This window comes from Henckelia pumila, chromosome 2, assembly GCF_033568475.1.
Source record: "Henckelia pumila isolate YLH828 chromosome 2, ASM3356847v2, whole genome shotgun sequence".
Classification (NCBI taxonomy): Eukaryota; Viridiplantae; Streptophyta; class Magnoliopsida; order Lamiales; family Gesneriaceae; genus Henckelia; species Henckelia pumila.
Genome location: NC_133121.1, coordinates 80677969 through 80699384, shown reverse-complemented (window position 1 = coordinate 80699384; position 21416 = coordinate 80677969). Strand labels below are relative to the sequence as shown.

At 37.2% G+C, this 21416-nt stretch overlaps 1 long non-coding RNA gene across 1 annotated transcript; it reads left to right on the top strand.

The window, feature by feature from the left end:
* Positions 1–828: 828 nt before the first annotated feature.
* LOC140884319 (uncharacterized) lies at positions 829–3799 on the top strand. The gene is made up of 4 exons (XR_012150629.1): positions 829–1139; positions 2034–2149; positions 2270–2495; positions 2630–3799. It is a non-coding gene; the product is annotated as an uncharacterized lncRNA (long non-coding RNA).
* The last annotated feature ends 17617 nt before the right edge of the window (positions 3800–21416 follow it).

The window sequence follows — 21416 nt, the reverse complement described above, 5'->3', positions numbered from 1 at the left end:
GACCAATGATTTTGGTCCGGATAGGAATGTTACTCGGTAATGATTTATCAGAGACTCAGAGATGAGTTATGTTAGGGTGCTGATGAATGTCGGGTTTTGAGATGGTATAGTAAGTACGACCTTATGTCGGTGTACTCTAGAAGGATTCTTCTGTTCCAGTTTGGCATTATAGGAAGACTTACCTCAGTCTCGATGTATGTACAGTCATAGAAATGGGTATAACTATCAAGAGGATGTTTAGAATTTATTTGAGTCTTCTAGAATTATTCTTGGTACTGGGATTAGTGCCAAGGAATGTGATGAATTATCGTCTGACTTCGTCAGAGATTCAAGTTTTAGTTTTCGTGGATAGAATAGTCTTGGGAAGGATTCCTTGACAGGTATATATTCTGAACGGATAGTTGATACTAGCGGAGAACCAAGAGGTTTGTCCAGTATTGAGTGATTCCATCAGGGATGTAGTTATTAATCAGGATCTTGATTATTTTAATGAATGAGAATTCCATGTGATGGATTTACTTAGATAAATTTTCTTGTAAGAACTGGAATTTGATTGTTGGATTGTCAAGTAAAGACAAGTTTATATCAGGACACTGGGATGACTTATACTGGGAGACATAAACTGTGATCAGGACTAGACTTGGTGGAGTATATTTCCAATGTTATTCTGAAAGTCTTTTGTACTTTACAGGGTTATGGAAATTTACTTAGTATAGAGATCATTGCAACAGTTATGTTAAAGTATAATTTGGTATTAGTTTGATAACCTTAAGGCTGTGTTCGGTGTCTATGATAAGGCTGTGATTGATTCCTTAACCATTGTTTCTCTCGTAATTTAGGCATTTTCTCCAATCTCGAAGTCCCGGGATTTTTTTACTGTAACGTGTGGAAAACAAATCCATTCCTCACACTAGTTTTAGGAATCCATTTGTCTACAGTGAACAAGATTGAAGTCCAACATTACCAAATTGCCCCTGGATATTTTACCATAAATAAATTACATTGCGTGATCATTCTTATCAGATTTGGATCTGAAAAACTTTGGGGATAAAGGAAGATAATGGAGTCTACTGATTACGAGCTTCGTGGACAAAGATCGTAGTAAATAGCGCAATTTTTAAAGTTTTTCGCAAAATAAGGTACGAACATTCCCTTTGTAGTATTTATGTTCCAAACTAGATTTTTGATTTTGGTATGAAATACGTACACAAAAATCTATGGTAAAAATATATGTTTGGAGCTCGATTTAAAAGGTGTCGTGTGAAATCTATCCACTGTTTACGTGGGAAAACTTCAATTTGTCTTTCTAAAAATTAATTACTCAAGTAAGGCAATTTTGGTTTTATGTTTTGGTTGATTTTTTCCACACGTTAACACCTTTGTTCAGATTATTTATTGTGAAAAATAATTAAGCATCTATTAACATAATGAATCGATGGTTGTCCGCATCCTTCATAATAGAAAATACTCACTGATTGTTGCAGGCGTATTTGGATATATGATCATCTTACATGAAGCATTATTTTTGCATCTGTTTTGATATATCAAGTCAACCTTTTATTAAGAAATTGTACTTGGACTGCTCAATCTAATGATTTATTTGTTTTGTTAAGTACTTCAACCAATGGACACAAGACGTAGAAACATTATCCTTATCATACTGGTGCACCGTATGTTGTTGGAGAATTTGTTGATGGTATGTGTTTTAGCACGACACTACAAGAATGTAATTTCCAAAAGAAGACGTGTCACACATAGAAGGGAGGTGTCTTACAATATGACACAAAGATTAAATGAACAAATTAACCACTTACATAAGATCACTGATTTTGGCGATGTTCAGTGTGTTTTGAATTTGCGAATGAATCGGAATGCATTCGCACGATTGTGTTACTTGCTAAATAATGTCGGAGGGCTGTTCAAATCTAGATATATGAAGGTAGAGGAGAATGTTGCTATGTTCCTATCTATTTTAGCACATCATAAAAAAAAAAACGAGTTATCAGACATGATTACATGGTAGTGGTCATAAGTGAGCAATCATTTCCACAAAGTGTTGTCCTCAATATTGAAACTACATCCTATACTTCTGGTGAAGCCAGTTCCTATCAGAGAAGACTCTTCAAATGAAACATGGAAATGGTTTAAGGTAATAGATAATATTTCACTTTTTTGGGCAAGTACAAGTTTTTAATAATGTTTACTTTGAAACATCACTCACTTGTGTTGTATTTGTTACTGTTTTATGAAAATTTGAATGGATTTTCAGGTTTGTCTCGGAGCATTGGATAGTACATATGTTAGTGTGCATGTTCCAAAAAATGAGCAGCCCAAATTCAGAACAAGAAAGGGTACTATTGCCATAAATGTTTTGGGTGTTTGTGATCATAATATGAACTTCATTTATGCGCTTTGTGGATGGGAGGGATCAACAGCAGATGCAAGGGTCCTACGTGATGATGTAACAAGAAATAAAGGTCTCAAAGTTCCAAGAGGTAATACTAACAGTTGTATATAAGGGGAAATTATGTCTTACGAGAAATGAGATTCGTGAACTTTTTAAGGTTCACTCGAGTAATCTAATATTCATTCATTGTTATGTGACATGATGCTATTAACTCTGTGACAGTGGATATGCGAACGTAGAGGGGTTCTTGACACCATATAGGATAGTACGCTATCACTTGGATGCTTGGGCCAATTCATCTACTGGGCCACAAAATTACAAGGAGTGTTTCAATGCAAAACACTGTCGTGCACGTAATGTAATTGAAAGGGAATCCGGGATGCTTAAAAAGAGATGGGATGTGCTTCGATCATCTTCATTTTATCCTGTGAAAATACAGAATAGAATGATAATGGCTTGTATTTTATTGCATAATTTCATCCGAACTCAAATGCCCGATGATCCTGTTGAAGAACTGGAAGATGTCTCCATTAGTCCAACGCATGGCAGAAATGATGACTTTATAGAAACTTTGACATCTTTTCAAGCTTGGGACATGTGGAGAGACAATTTAGCAATGTGGATGTACCATATGGAGACTTAAATCATGTTATGGAGAGTTGTGTTGCGTGATTTTATTGACTAGTAGTCTTGGATTCCTTATGATTATTATGTTTAGGGTGCTGTTTAACTTCATGTATGTGTATGATTGTTTGTTGACTAATTATGTGTAAAATATCCATGTTTTCAATGTTTTAATATTTGGCCAATTTCAGTTGTATCAGATGTTATTGTCCATATCTGTTCATTCTCATGAGGAACAATAACACTTGAAATTCTTTTCTGTCAGAATTATTGACTTCCAATTATTTGTAGGTGATCACACATTTCATCTGTCTAAAGATATGGATTCTGGTTCAAGCTCTTTCAATGAAAATGGACGAGGCACAAAATTTGAGAAAACACGTTGTACTTGGAGTGTCAGAGAGGAAGAAGCCCTTATCGAAGCTCTAAAAACAGCAGTCCATTGAGGTTTTAAGAGCGAGAATGGTTTTCGTTGTGGATACTTGTCTTTCTTGGAGACTGAGCTCGCCAAAGTGTTTCTAGGTTCAAACATACGGGCAAACCCACACATTGTCTCTAAAATTCACGTGTGGAAGAAAACACATGGCTCCTTGATGTCCATGTTAAGTCGCAGTGGTATAGGTTGGAATAAAACTGAGAAAATGATTGATGCTTCGAACGAGGCTTGGGAAGAAATTATTAAGGTACAAACACTTTTACAGGTGATACAATATTCATGTATGATGAGTTATTATGTGGTGCCTTTATTTTACAGGGGGATAGTAATGCACGTGCGGGGACCTCGGGTGCTAATCTCAATTATTAAACACCTTCAATAATAATGTGCACAAGTATACAAAAGAATCACACAACTCAAATTTTTTTTTTTTTTTTAAAACAAGGTGCCTCGCTCGAGCGACCTCTACATACGCTCGAGCGAGAGCAGCTCTGGCCGAACACATGAACACAGAATTTGTAAACATGCTCAACATAAAAGTTGTAGATCTCTGTCTTAGCTTTCCAATTCCACCAACCTCACTCAAATCAAAATTTTCAGTAAAAATTAATGCTCATTCTCCCAAGATGGGTCGGTGCAAAAATTTACAAAAGTTACCAAAGACTACAACAAAGTTCAAAGTTACTAGCATGTTAAAAAGAGATGTCCCATGCATTTCCGACGTGAACCAACATTTAATCATCTCAAATCAATTCTAAGATGAGCTAAATACATGATTCAAGGTAGAACATAAAGCTCAAAGAATCAGAATCTTATGCATGTTTTCAAAGTGCAATATAACAAGAAGTTCAAGAATAGTTTCAAATCTTAACTAATCTAACATCTTTTAAACTTATTCTAAACATATATTTGATAGCAAAATCTACTTCTTAACCCGAGTCACCACATCTAATCTTTCAATCTCGAGCTATCCATGTTAATTCTGACCAGCTCCTGCCCAATCTGATGCAATGCACACATACAAACAAAGCAACAGCCGGATAACTCCGGTGAGAATAAATCTCAGTATGAACAACATGCATATACATCATTTAAGCATATGAAATCTATATGCCATAATAATCTTAAATAATCAAAACATGTAACAACATGTAAAGCATAGAAGCATATTCAATTCTTAATTTCTTAAAGCATAGTTGTTATCTACAACAATATCATACCAAGCATATCAACGCATTCATATCTAGAATGGCATATAACAACATTCTAGCATTTATAACTGCATAGTCTAAACCACAAAAATCTCTAGGTTAATGCATAAATGCAATGCATGATTCAAGAAATAGGCTATCAAGTCCGATAACAACAAATCTTAGCTCTTGGGATCTCGGGGAATAAAATCTACAACCAACCACCGACTCACCCAATCGAGGTGGCGTCAAGAATATTACTTCCCCTGAATTTGGTGCAACTATAGTGAGTTTTCTGGCTCTGGAAGCGAATCCACAATCCATGTCACTCATCTATAGTCCTCCAAACGTCATTTTGCAATCTAGGCCAATCAGCCCTCTATGCTTTTCAAGGTAGGGTTCAAGATGAATGCAACATAATCTTGATGCAATAAATAATACAAATCTGTAAAACATCTTGAACATGTAATCACATAATCATTCAAAGCAACAATAATAATTCATTCACATAAGAACACATAAACATTTAAGTATGCGATTTTAGGAAACTCAATAATCATAAATGATCTTGAGTTGTTCTTCCCATCATATTTAATGTAAATTCATAACTTTCAATATTAAATCTGAAGTACTTGAACCTCGCAAGGCTTTGCTCAAACTTGTCTAAATCTGTTCATTCCAACTCTTGCTCATTCACCTTGCTAGTCAAAGATCTTGTTTTCTTCAAACTTCATTCGACTCGAATTCTTCGATTCATATTCTTATCGCCTTGAATAATTCGACTCGAGATATATGATCTTCATCTCAAGTCATAAAGGAAGTATTATACAATTCACAATCATCTTCCAATCCTATTCAATGCTTAACAACTTCAAAACTTGATCAAATAACTGAAATTCAACCAATGACATACCGATTTCGAAACCGTAAATCTTAAAAACTCTAAAATTGATTCACAAACATTAATTCAACATTATATGAATCATATCATCTTCATTCCCTCATAAATATTTCGAAATCAGCCTTTACAATTTCATAATTTCATCAAATATAAATCGACGGCGTAACGGTGCGAATTCGGTAATTTCAAAAGCATTAACATTAATCATAGTATGATCTAACCATGATATCATCGCCAATTTAATAGCATAATCTCGAAATATACAGCCCCCAAAAATCAGAATTTCAATAATTGCTTCAGAAATTCATAACAACGCCGTTCTTTTTCCGATCCGTCTTGGATATCTAATCTATGCTAGCTCAAGCACATATATATCCAATAATAATAGAATTCCATCATCCACTCAAAAATAAAAATATGATAGAACTCAAGAAAACTTACGTCAAAACGTAACTCTCGGAGCGGTGATCACAAATATATGTTCAATCTTGAATTCTACCGGACGGATGACGAAAACCGAAGAGTGGAAAGCTTCAAAAATTGCGTTGGGTGAGTTTTTCAGCTTCTCCTCTATGCTACTGCTCATTTCACGTGCAAATGCTAACAATAGAAGTGAAATTTAGATATATATATTGGCCTATTTGCAGTTTAGTCCCTGAACTTTGGCTTAATTGCAAATCGGTCCCTGCGCTATTTGCAAATTAGCCCTCGACCAATATTTTTAATTCAATTTAAATCCTAAATAATTTAAGAACATTAGAATTTAATTCTAAACTCTAAATATTTCTAAATTAAATATTTTCGGATTAAAATTAAATAATCCCGGCCTTACATTTCTATTGGAATTTAAATCTAAACTCCAAAAATACTCAAATTAATATTTTCTCAAATTCGGAATTTAAATCTCAAATCCCGTAAATATTCAATACGAATAATTTAATCTTTAAATTTAAGAATCCCGGAATTTAAATCTCAATATCCGTAAATTCTCAAATTAAATATTTTTGACCCGAAATTGAAATCTCTACTTTCGTAATTAATCCTTTAATATTTTTTGGCCTTACAGCACGTCTCATGCAAAATAAATCGTGGCCGTATTTCAATGAGTGGTTTGAGATATTTGGAAACGATGGGGCAGCAGGCAACTACGTGGAGCCATTCATGACTGTTGTACAAGAAATTCTGAACAGGGACAATGATGTAAACCCTGATGTAGATTATGTGTCTACTGAGTTTTTCAATACTATGGAGGGTGCAGGTGAATCAATCTCAGTTTCGCAAAGTCCCCTCTCCAATGCAACTAGTGGTAAGAAGTTAAATTCAAAGAAACACAAGAAAATGTTGAAAGTGAAGATGGTATTGTCAATGCTATCAACAATTTAGCGGACATTACTAAATCCACTATGTCGGATCTCGTAAAGCAACTCTGTTAGAACCTAATGGGGGGATTTAGATTCTATTGGCAGCTTTAGCAATTTAAAGCGATTATGCAAATACGCAAACGGAAGACTTAAAGCAATCAAAAATAAATGCGGTAAATAAATGCGTAAAATAAATAAAGCGATAAATGAGATAGGATATGTTTATGGAAGTTCGACGATAAATAGTTTACGTCTCCCCTTCTTGGTTAAGATCGATTAACCAAGGATCCACTAGCACTCCAACATCTTGGCCTTGATGGCTCCAAGGATAGCCGTACAACTCAACACGATCACCGCGTCGATACAACTCGAACACTTGGCCTTAAGGGCTCCAAGGATAGCCTCAACAAAATACACTTGGCTTCACACTCAAGTGTTTACAACAATTGTGCAACACACTTAGTTTCACACTCAAGTGTTTACAACAATCACACAACCAACTCACAAATGACTTTTACAAACAACTCTCGATTTTTGAATATATCACATAAACACTTTGATAGAGAAAAGATTGCTTGCAAAGGAGAGAAGAAATGAGTTGGGATGTTTCCAAATGACCTTGGAAAGCCTCTATTTATAGTTGGCAAGGATTTGAATCTGATTTTGGTGCATGGAGCGTGTGTTGGGAAGTCAAGGAGTAGACAAAAAGTGTTTGGCGCCACTGCCTGCTTTCACCCACGACTGAGCGGATTTTGTGAAAAAATCATATCTCACAATCTAACCGTTGAATTGATCTGAAATTTTGACTGAAGCTTTAAAAATCGTAATATTCATTATGAACGGTAAATATTTGATTTAAACGAGTCAACATTTCCAGTAATTTTTGGAAGTCGCTTCATCATGTTTTCACTTCTTGTTCTGCGCGACACATTTAAAAAATTCATATCTCTCAATCCATCTGTTGAATTGATCTGAAATTTGGACATAAGGTTTATAACATTCTGATCTTGAGTTTGATTGGTGAACATTTGATTTGGATGTTTCAAACACGTCCAATAATTTTCGGAAGTTGATTCTTCATCCTTCGCTTCATGTTCTGCAGAAATAGGTACTGCGCAACTTTTGTGGAAAAATCATAACTCCATATCTACCCGTTGGATTGATATGCAATTTTGATATAAGTTTGAAAACATCCTGATCTTGACTATGATTGGTGGAGATCGGATTCTGATGTATCAAATGTTTCGAGTAAATTTTTTTGAAATTGCTTCTTCATCTTTTTGCTCCTTGCAGAAGTAGGTATTGTGCGGGGGCATATTTGAAAAAAAATCATATCTGTCAATATAGCCGTTGGATTGCTCTCAAATTTGGATAGCTGGTTTAAAACATCCTCATCTAAATTATGACGGGTGGAGATCTGATTTGGAGACATAGAAAATTTCCAGTAATTTTCGGAAGTTGCTGCTTCGTACTTTTGGCTGGGTATCAACCGTTCATCGATTGAATTACGTGTGTGTGTAAAATTTAAATAACAATTAAATAAATTTTACCTCAAATCTCGCAACGAGATTAATGGACACCAACAGAACAATTCTGCTCTTGTTGTCTCTCCCTGGAACCGATGAACGCCTTCAATCAGGTCCACGAACAGAGGTTTAATCCCTCTGATAGATTGCACTAGAAAATCTATCAGAAGTTTTCTGCGAAGAGAATAAACGAATCTTATTCGCTATTCCTTACTGCGATTCAAAATCACAGACCGGAATTTCTCGGGCAGAGGGGGAGGGTTCGGCCGATTTGTTGAGAGAGAGGCTAGGGTTCGATTTTTGCTCTGTCTCAAAAATTATGACCTGTTGTGTGTAATTTCTGTACTGAAATAACTTATTTATAATGCAGGCCACTAACACCTTAGGGCCCATTAGTCATAAGCTGGGGCCCGACAAGCAAAGCCCGCTCGTTCAGAAATTAATATAAAATTCATCGTGACTCCGATTGATGAAACGATTTCACCAATGTGCACAGAAACCATTTCTGCACGTTTTAAAGTCAAAATAAATTTTCCTGAATCCGAATTCAGTGGTTTCCAAAAATGTCCATCCCTATGTCATTTTAGGAAATCCTACTCCCTTACTCTTATTTAAGAAGTCCAACTCCTTAGTTCATTAAATTTAACTCTTTAAATTTAACTATCTCAACGGGGATTAAAACTCCATTACACTGTGTGACCCTCAATGGTTCAGGGATACAGCTAGCCGTGGGCTCACAACTCCTTGTGACTCGGAACAACACTTTCCGACTTGCCCAACGAATCATGGTAAAGCGCCTAGCAACATCGCCCCATGATTCCCTAGGTATCACTGATAGTGCCTACAAGAACCAGTAGATTTTGGTTAACGTACAGTACGGTCCCTTCATCCATATATCCCGATCGAATCAACAACCATTGGTATATCGAGAGTCGCTCAAGATTCGATAACTATGCAATACATCTTGAAGATCAAATTAGTGACATCGCATGTGCTACTAAGAAACCATTTCTTAAATCACATCAAGTACTCTGGCCAGAGATTTGTCACACTAATATCTCCTCAGATCGCATAGGATATCCACACTCGCAAGTATGTGGTGAATCCTTGACAACAATGCATTGACTCCTATATGTGTCGTAACTGTACCCAATCTCGACACCTGATGACCCCCTTAGAGTCGGTAAACGAGTCAAAGCACAGTACTAGCATATAGAGTCTCCATGATGTTTCAAGTCGTAAGGACTAATGGTGTACAACCAAAACCGCGGACTTTATCCACTCGATAAGTGATAACCACTTGGAAAGTCCGGATAGGGTAGTTCGACTATTCATCCTATGAATATCCATTTGCATGCTTCGAACATCTCCATGTTCCCTACCAATGAAACGTGGTACTCCGCATCGCAAATGCTAGTCTCAAACTCGAGCGATCCTTATCCTTATTATCGGACGGCTCAATCGACTAGGAACGGTTTTAGAATATACAGTGACTATAAGATGTATTTCATGATAGACATCTCCATGTTCTACCACATCTTACATACACTATAGTATATTCAAGGTCTTTATCAAAACAACAATAGTATATCACAATATAACAATATGAAGTAATATAAAGTCATTGCCATAAAAGTGTAAATAATATTAAACAAAAGATTGTTTATACAAAGAGTCAACAAAGCCCATAGCCACACAGTTGGCTCACTGGGCACCCACTCTTACAATCTCCCACTTGCCCTATAGCCAACTAGTCATACTACGTAGACCCATTGCTTCGCGATGTTTGTCAAACAATGGTCTTGGCAAAGGCTTAGTAAGTGGATCAGCGATATTGTCTGCAGAGGCCACTCGTTCGACACTGATGTCTCCTCTTTCCACAATCTCCCGGATTATGTGGTATTTCCTCAGTACGTGTTTGGATCTTTGATGAGACCTTGGTTCCTTTGCTTGAGCAACGGCACCCGTGTTGTCGCAGTACACCGGGACTGGACCAACAAATTCAGGAATGACGCCCAACTCTTGGACGAAATTCCTCATCCAAACGGCCTCTTTAGCAGCAGCTGATGCTGCAATGTATTCAGCCTCAGTGATGGAATCCGCTGTGGTGTCCTGCTTGGAACTCTTCCAAGAGACAGCACCACCATTGAGCATGAACACAAATCCAGAGGTTGACTTCGAGTCATCCACATCACTTTGGAAGCTAGAGTCGGTATAGCCTTCCAGTTTGAGTTCTCGTCCTCCATAAACCATGAACATATTCTTAGTCCTTCGCAAGTACTTAAGAATGTCCTTCACGGCTTTCCAATGCATCTGACCAGGATTAGACTGATATCTGCTCGTGACACTCAGAGCAAATGCTACATCCGGTCTGGTAGATATCATCCCATACATGATACTACCTATAGCTGACGCATATGGTACATGTGTCATATTCTCTATCTCTGCATCAGTCTTGGGACACATAGACTTGGATAGAGAAACTCCATGACACATGGGTAGATGTCCTCTCTTGGACCCATCCATTGAAAACCGTTTCAATATGGTATCGATGTAGGTTGATTGAGTGAGTCCTATCATTCTCTTAGATCTATCCCTATAGATCTGTATCCCAAGAATGTAGGATGCCTCACCCAAATCCTTCATCGAAAATCTACCTGATAACCATATCTTTGTTGACTGCAACATCCCTACATCATTCCCAATGAGTAGGATGTCATCAACATAAAGTACTAAGAATGTCACCGCATCCTTAACTACTTTCTTGTACACGCAAGGTTCCTCCGGGTTCTTGATGAAACCAAAATCTTTAATTGTTTCATCAAATTTATGGTTCCAACTTCTTGATGCTTGTTTTAGACCATAAATTGATCTCTGAAGCTTGCATACCTTATGCTCGCTTCCCATGGATGTGAACCCCTCAGGCTGCTTCATATAGATTTCTTCCTTAATGTCTCCATTAAGAAAAGCAGTCTTCACATCCATCTGCCATATCTCATAGTCATACCATGCAGCTATGGCAATTAGGATTCTTATGGACTTGAACATTGCGACTGGTGAAAAGGTTTCATCATAGTCAACTCCTTGCCTTTGAGTATAACCTTTCGCCACCAATCGCGCCTTGTAAGTCAATATCTTACCATCAGGCCCAAGCTTTCTTTTGTAGATCCATTTACACCCTATTGGAACAATTCCATCGGGAGGATCCACTAAAGACCAGACTTGGTTAGTATGCATCGAATCCAATTCTGATTGCATAGCTTCAAGCCATAAATTCGAATCCGCATCAGAAATTGCTTCCTTGAAGCTTCTTGGATCACATCCAATGTCGGGTTCATCTTGACCCTCTTCAAGAAGAAGACCATATCGAACTGGAGGTCTAGAAGTCCTCTCGGATCTTCTAGGTGCAGGCGTGTCCAGCAATGGTTCCTGAGGTGTGGGATCGTTATTTTGTATTTCGGGTTCTTCTCGAACTTCTTCGAGTTCCATCATCTCGCCTTTCTTATCCAATAAGAACTCCTTCTCCAAGAAGGTGGCATTCCGTGAAACAAACACCTTTGTTTCAGCAGGATAATAGAAATAATATCCGATTGAATTCTTCGGATACCCCACAAAATAACACAAGCTGGATCGACTATCCAACTTATCTCCCACTGTCCGCTTCACGTAAGCAGGACATCCCCAAATCCTCAAGTATGAATACTTAGGAGCTTTGCCATTCCATAACTCGTATGGTGTTTTGTCCACTGCTTTAGTGTGGACGTTATTCAACAACAATACCGCCGTTTCAAGCGCATAGCCCCAAAACGAAGGTGGAAGCTCAGTGAAGCTCATCATGGATCGAACCATGTCCAACAAAGTTCGATTACGACGCTCCGATACACCATTAAGCTGTGGTGTCATAGGAGGAGTCCACTGAGAGAGAATCCCATTCTCTTTTAGATAGTCCAAAAACTCGGTACTCAAGTATTCTCCACCTCGATCCGATCGAAGTGCTTTAATACTTTTACCTAGCTTGTTTTCTACTTCAGCCTTGAATTCTTTGAACTTTTCAAATGCTTCAGACTTATATTTCATTAAATATAAATACCCATACCTAGAATAATCATCAGTAAAGGTAATGAAGTAGGTGTGGCCATGTTGAGTCCCTACTCTAAATGGACCACAAACATCTGTATGGATCAAATCCAACAGATTTTGACTACGTTCAGGCTTCCCCTTAAAAGGAGATTTAGTCATTTTCCCTTTTAGGCAGGATTCACAAGTAGGTAGAGAGTTAATATCAGACATATCAAACATGCCCTCTCCCACTAGCTTGTTCATCCTCCTTGAGGAAATATGACCTAGTCTAGCGTGCCAAAGGTTTGCCGGGTTTTGACTATCGATTTTCCTTTTGTTTGTTGTCGCCGGTTTGTCAATACAATTTACTGGAACGTCTTTTAGTTTTAAATTGTATAGATCGTTTTCAAGTTGTCCATTTCCAATTAAACATTCATTCTTGTAAATATTGCAAATCCCATTCACAAAATTACAAGAATAACCATCTCTATCAAGCATAGAAATAGAAATAATGTTTTTAATTAAATCTGGCACAAATAAAACATCTCTCAACAATAATTTAAAACCATTCTGCAAAATCAAACAAACATCTCCAATGGCCGTAGCTTCAACTCTGGAACCATTCCCGAGCCTCAGCTGGGTCTCACCCATTCTAAGCCTGCGACTTCTTGTCATCACCTGCAAATCATTGCAAATGTGAGATCCACATCCGGTATCCAATACCCAAGAAGTTGTATTAAGTGACATGTTTATTTCGATATAGAACATACCCTTTGCAGTTCCCAACTGCTCAAGATACTCCTTGCAGTTGAGCTTCCAATGACCCGGCTTCTTGCAGTAATGGCAAACATCCTTGGATTTTCCATCGTTTGAAGCCTTTGTCTTTTGCTTCTTCTCGGGTTCCACTTTCTTGGGTGGGGCAGAACGTTTCTTGCCCTTCATACTTGGCCCCTTCTTAGCAGAAGATGAGGAGCCCACCAAGAAAGCTGGCTTATCCTTCTTAAGTGTGGATTCATATGTAACGAGCATATTGACCATCTCTTCAAGGGTGGCCTCTATCTTGTTCATATTAAAATTTATCACGAATCCATCAAATGAAGAAGGAAGAGATAGAAGCAGCAAGTCCACATTGAGTTCATGCTCCAACACCAAATCAAGGGTCGCTAACTTCTGTATGAGCCAAATCACTCGTACCCCATGATCACGGACCGAAGTCCCTTCACGCATGCGGCACGTCATCAACTCCTTAACAGTAGAGAACCTTTCAGCCCTCGACTGAGCCCCAAAAAGTTCCTTGAGTTGCGTGTGAATGTCAGCAGCATTCACCGTGTCCTCAAATCGCCTCTGGAGTTCATCAGACATCGAGGCTTGCATATAGCATTTGGTCTTGATGTCATGGTCACACCATGCATCAAGTTTGGCCAATTCCTCCGGACTTATGTCAGCTGGTGCTTCCTTCGGAGGTGCTTTCTCTAACACGTAGAGCATTTTCTCCGAAGTTAAGACAATCTTCAACTTCCGGAACCATTCCGTATAGTTGGCGCCAGTCAGCTTGTTTTGTTCGAGGATCGAGAATAAAGGATTTCGCGAATTCATTGTATGAAATACTGAAAAGGAAAAACAGACATATATCAATGATTGTTTAACAATTTACTAAGACATAAAATAGGCGAATTTAATTTTATGAATCTCACTCCCACTATTTTAACGATTTCACCACCCTCTAGTGAAAACGGGAAACTTTTTCCTTAGTGAGAACATGGAGTCCAATTGACAAACTTATGGTCCCGAATAATATCAGCCAACCATAATTCTCAAAAGGTAGAGCCCAATTGCTTCCAAAGCAACCCCCATGTATTTACCTCATGTCCAATAAGGGCCCAATAATATGACGCCGTTTAAAGTGACATGTCAAGATGACCCATCAATATTAAGTTGTGATGGACGGTCGCCATGTGGATCCCCCAATAATATGAGCCGATCCCATGGGAGTTCCACCCAACTTACAACATTTGTCGATCCAATGTACAGCTTTCCGACGGACGGGCCCCCCCAATAATATGAGCCGGACCGTATCCGCGGGTAGCATCACATACATTGACCGTTGATGGAAGGTAGGAACATTTAAACAATATTTAAATTTCCTTTATTTATCTTGATATAAATTTTAAATCATATTTAAAATGAGGGATTTTATTTATAAAAATATTTGTCTCATCATATTTAATTTATTGCATACATTGCCGGATTCACGCAATTTATGTCTAAACATGCATACAATCATAATATCACATATTATATAGGATGATCGATTCCATTTCTAATTGACCCGTGGTTGCCAATCACGGGTCTTAGTCCAATCCTAGGTAATATGCAGTATGCAAATGCAATCCTATTACATATGCTTCCAATTTACATTTCTTCAGTCTTCATTGTCTGCTGGGCCCACCATCTTCAAATCTTGATCTTCCACTAAATCTAATGTATTTACAATAAATAACAATGACAAGTAGGGGATACATTTTTAGGGGGTGGGAACGGGCTATAAACCAAGCCCACTTTTATTACATATGACATTCATATCGGGCCATAAACCAGGCCCATTAATAAAACCAACAACAATAAAGACAAAATGTAAATTCCTAACATACACCTACAAAATTGGTCATGGCAATCGATCATCCTTATCCAATAACATTTAATTCAAAATTAATTTATTGGATAACATGCTGTGGCAATTCAAATTTAAACAAGATAAAATCATATTTTATATATAAAATCACATTTCACATATAAAATCATATTTTATCTCCATATCAAATAAAATCATATTTTATCTATAAAATCCAATTTTACAAATAAAATCATATTTTATCTAATATATCATAAGATCATATCTTATCATCAATTGTACCAAAATAATTGATTTCAAAATTCAATTTACGGATAAAATTAAAATTTTCCAAAAATTCAAATTTATCCAAAATCAATTTTAAAATTTACGGACTCGAACAATTCGATCCGAAATCTCGTGAACCAATCAAAAACAATTTTTGACCGGACCAAAAATAAAATTTTAACATATTAAAATTAATTTTTAATAAAATATTAATTTTTCCCGCGGGCCACCCGGGACACTCCCGGGTTGGCCCGCACCCGGGGCGCGGGCCGGGGCAGCCCGGCTGCCCCCTTAGGGCAGCAACGCTTGCTGCCCTGGCGGCGCCTGGCGCCGCCGCTGGGCGGCGCCGAGCGCTGCCCTGCGCAGCGCCCAGCGCTGCGCTGGGCAGCGCCCAGCGCTGCGCTGGGCAGCGCCGTGCGCCGCCCCTGGTGGCAGCGACCATCGCTGCCCCCTCCGGGCAGCGATCCAATCGCTGCCCGGGTTTCGCCCCCGGAAAAAAAAAAAAAAATTTTTTTTATTAAAAATATTTATTTTGTTTCATAAACCGAGACTCAAAAATTTTGTACAATTGATTAATTCAATCGATTGATCTGAGCAACCTGGCTCTGATACCACTGTTGGAAAACTGGCGAGTTCCCAGACCAATTACGATTGATACCCGGTGCAGCGGAAGTTTAAAAATTTTTCATGGAACGTTTCCATGGTATGGGTATCAACCGTTCATCGATTGAATTACGTGTGTGTGTAAAATTTAAATAACAATTAAATAAATTTTACCTCAAATCTCGCAACGAGATTAATGGACACCAACAGAACAATTCTGCTCTTGTTGTCTCTCCCTGGAACCGATGAACGCCTTCAATCAGGTCCACGAACAGAGGTTTAATCCCTCTGATAGATTGCACTAGAAAATCTATCAGAAGTTTTCTGCGAAGAGAATAAACGAATCTTATTCGCTATTCCTTACTGCGATTCAAAATCACAGACCGGAATTTCTCGGGCAGAGGGGGAGGGTTCGGCCGATTTGTTGAGAGAGAGGCTAGGGTTCGATTTTTGCTCTGTCTCAAAAATTATGACCTGTTGTGTGTAATTTCTGTACTGAAATAACTTATTTATAATGCAGGCCACTAACACCTTAGGGCCCATTAGTCATAAGCTGGGGCCCGACAAGCAAAGCCCGCTCGTTCAGAAATTAATATAAAATTCATCGTGACTCCGATTGATGAAACGATTTCACCAATGTGCACAGAAACCATTTCTGCACGTTTTAAAGTCAAAATAAATTTTCCTGAATCCGAATTCAGTGGTTTCCAAAAATGTCCATCCCTATGTCATTTTAGGAAATCCTACTCCCTTACTCTTATTTAAGAAGTCCAACTCCTTAGTTCATTAAATTTAACTCTTTAAATTTAACTATCTCAACGGGGATTAAAACTCCATTACACTGTGTGACCCTCAATGGTTCAGGGATACAGCTAGCCGTGGGCTCACAACTCCTTGTGACTCGGAACAACACTTTCCGACTTGCCCAACGAATCATGGTAAAGCGCCTAGCAACATCGCCCCATGATTCCCTAGGTATCACTGATAGTGCCTACAAGAACCAGTAGATTTTGGTTAACGTACAGTACGGTCCCTTCATCCATATATCCCGATCGAATCAACAACCATTGGTATATCGAGAGTCGCTCAAGATTCGATAACTATGCAATACATCTTGAAGATCAAATTAGTGACATCGCATGTGCTACTAAGAAACCATTTCTTAAATCACATCAAGTACTCTGGCCAGAGATTTGTCACACTAATATCTCCTCAGATCGCATAGGATATCCACACTCGCAAGTATGTGGTGAATCCTTGACAACAATGCATTGACTCCTATATGTGTCGTAACTGTACCCAATCTCGACACCTGATGACCCCCTCAGAGTCGGTAAACGAGTCAAAGCACAGTACTAGCATATAGAGTCTCCATGATGTTTCAAGTCGTAAGGACTAATGGTGTACAACCAAAACCGCGGACTTTATCCACTCGATAAGTGATAACCACTTGGAAAGTCCGGATAGGGTAGTTCGACTATTCATCCTATGAATATCCATTTGCATGCTTCGAACATCTCCATGTTCCCTACCAATGAAACGTGGTACTCCGCATCGCAAATGCTAGTCTCAAACTCGAGCGATCCTTATCCTTATTATCGGACGGCTCAATCGACTAGGAACGGTTTTAGAATATACAGTGACTATAAGATGTATTTCATGATAGACATCTCCATGTTCTACCACATCTTACATACACTATAGTATATTCAAGGTCTTTATCAAAACAACAATAGTATATCACAATATAACAATATGAAGTAATATAAAGTCATTGCCATAAAAGTGTAAATAATATTAAACAAAAGATTGTTTATACAAAGAGTCAACAAAGCCCATAGCCACACAGTTGGCTCACTGGGCACCCACTCTTACATTTAAGGCGTAACAATCTCTTCCTTTTTGATAATCACAAAACTTGGTTAAATAGGAAAAATAAATGTAAAATATTAAATAAAAAATTTAAATTTGCACAATAAAATAAAACTATGCAAAAACTCCCCCTCAATTAAATATTTAGTAAAAAACAATTTGTTTATCAAATAACCGATTTTATTATTCATGCATTTAACCATACTAATTCTCCCCCTTAGTTAAAGTATTTAACCAAACTAATTCTCTCCCTTTTTGTGATAATAAAAAAGACTGGAAAAGTAAATGCAAAAGAAGAGAATTGAAATATGATTTCTAAAATGCAACACATAAATTTCACATAAAATGTGAGCTTTATAACTTTGAATAAATACAATTAATTTGTATTATCCAAAATTAAGTTGCTTGAATTTTATTATTAAGCTCTCCCTTAATATGACATTAAATTTCAATTTATGTCCACGTGCGATTACAACTCAATCATGTCAAGTTCACCACGCAAACTAATAAAAGTATTTTCATCTAGTGGTTTTGTAAAAATATCGGCAATTTGATTTTTAGTGTCAACATATTGAAGTTCAACTTCATTTCGTTCGATGTGATCACGAATAAAATGATGACGAATGTCAATATGTTTGGTGCGCGAATGTTGAATCGGATTCTTTGTAAGACATATGGCGCTAGTGTTGTCACAAAAAATAGGGTTTTTGAAAAAGATACAAAATAGTTGAGCAATTGATGCTTCATCCAAATAATTTGCGCACAACAACTACCGGTATCTATATATTCGGCTTCGGTCCTTGACAACGCAACATAATTTTGTTTCTTTGAAAACCAAGAAACTAAACAATTTCCTAGAAAGAAGCAAATTTCACTAGTGCTTTTTCTGTCCACCTTATATCCACCAAAGTCGGCATTGCAGTAAGATTTTAAATCAAAGAAAGAATTTTTCGAATACCACAAGCCGAGATTTGGAGTATTTGAAAGATATTTGAAAATGCGTTTTAAGACGAACAAATGTGATTATTTTAGACATGATTGAAATCGTGCACACAAGAAAAAACTAAACATAATGTCCGGTCTACTAGCAGTAGTATAAAGTAAGGAGCCAATCATACTACGAAAGGAAGATTGATCTACAGGTTTACCATTTTTATCCTTGTCGAGTTTGATTGTTGTGCTCATTGGTGTAGATGATGATTTTGTGTTCTCCATCCCAAACTTCTTTAGAATCACCTTGATGTATTTGCTTTGGTTCACAAAGAACCCATCCTTGCATTTTTTGATTTGCAATCCGAGGAAATAGTTAAGTTCCCCCATCATGCTCATCTCAAAGTGATCCTGCATCAAATTAGAGAATTATTGACAAAGAGTTTCATTAGTAGAACCAAAAATTATGTCATCAACATAAATTTGCACAATCAATAAATCATCTTTGACATTTTTGGTAAATAAAGTAATGTCAATCTTTCCTCTCGAAAAACCATTTGAGAGAAGGAAAGTTGATAGTTTTTCATACCAAGCTCGAGGAGCTTGTTTCAAACCATACAATGCTTTGTTTAGTCTATACACATGATCAGGAAATAACGAATCAAGAAAGCCATCAGGTTGTTCAATATATACTTTCTCTTTTAAATCACCATTTAAAAAGACGCTTTTTAACATCCATTTGAAATAATTTGAAATTCTTAGAGAAAGCAAAAGCAAGTAGCATGCAAATGGATTTTAGTCTAGCAACAGGCGCATAAGTTTCATCATAATTTATGCCTTCTTCTTGACTATATCCTTTTGCTACAAGTCTAGCTTTATTTCTAGTGATAGTAGCATGCTCATCAAGTTTATTCCTAAAAACCCATTTAGTACCAATAATAGATCTATCATGCGGCCTAGGAACAAGAAACCATACATTATTCCGTTTAAATTTGTTTAATTCATCTTGTATAGCAATAATCCAAGAATCATCTAATAATGCATCATCAACATATTTAGGTTCAACATGAGAAACAAAGGCAAGATGATTGCAAATATTGTTAAGAGAAGAACGAGTGGTTACACCCTTTGAATGAGTGCCGATGATAAGATCCATTGGATGATCTTTGTGAAGCGTCCATTCCTTCGGAAGTGGTGTTTCCTCAACAGAAACATATATATCATTTAGGCTTGAGGAGGCCATCTCTTCTTCGAGTAAATCTACGTCATCATTGTTAGTACGAGAAACTATAGACATAGATTCATCAAAAATTACATGCATGGATTCTTCGACAAGTAAGGTGCGCTTATTAAATACTCTATAAGCCTTACTCGTAGTAGAATACCCAAGAAAAATACCTTTTCCGGATTTGGCATAAAATTTTCCAAGGTTATCCTTACCATTATTATGGATATAGAATTTAGATCCAAAAGCCCGAAAATATGAAATGTTAGGTTTTCTCCCTCTCCATAATTCATATGGAGTTTTCTTGAGAATGTACCTTATTGATACACGATTGATGATGTAACATGCAGTGTTCATTGTTTCAGCCCAAAAATATTTTGGTAGAGAATGCTCACATATCATGGTCCTTGCAATCTCTACAAGTATCCTACTTTTCCTCTCAACGACCCCGTTTTGTTGAGGAGTTCTAGGACAAGAAAAATTGTGACCGATGCCTTTTTTTTCACAAAACTTTGTAAAATTTTCATTTTGAAATTCAGTCCCGTGGTCACTACGGATCTGTTTGATAGAAAGATTTTTCTCATTCTCAACTCGTTTGACAAAAGTTTTAAAATAATCAAAGGAATCATTTTTGTGGGCTAAAAACAATGTCCGTGTGTAACGTGAGAAATCATCCACAATGACAAATTCATAAAGATTCCCTCCTAGGCTAGCGTTCCTCAAGGGACCACATAGATCTAGGTGGAGAAGTTCAAGGGGCATAGAAGTTGATATAAAATTTTTACTTTTAAAATATTCCTTTGTATGTTTGCCAAGTTGACACGCATCACAAACATAATCTAATTTTAAATTGAGTTTTGGCATACAAACTACTAGATCAAGTTTAAAAAGTTTTTCAATGGTACTAGGACCAACATGACCTAATCGTCTATGCCAAAGAATGTTGTCATCAACATTTAAGGATACAAGGCTTTTGATATTTGATAAAGATAAATTATTTAAAGAAACCTTGTATACATTTTCACTTCTATATCCTTTGAAATTTATGGATTTGTCAGTCGTGAGTGATATAGTGCAGTGTTGGGGAGTGAATTTGACTTCATAACCTCTATCGCACAATTGACTTATACTTAGTAGATTATGTTTAAGCCCTTTTACTAGGAGTACATCATCAATCAAGCAAGATTTAGATATATCTATTGAGCCGATTCCTTCAATTACTCCTTTGCTGTTGTCTCCAAAGGTGACAGTTTTCTTCTCCTTTGGTTTGACGGATTGGAGTAGATCCTTGTTTCTCGTCATATATCTAAAACATCCACTGTCTAGATACCATATGCTAGGAAGAATATTTTTCCTATTTTCCTGCAGAGAGTGTTTTTGGTA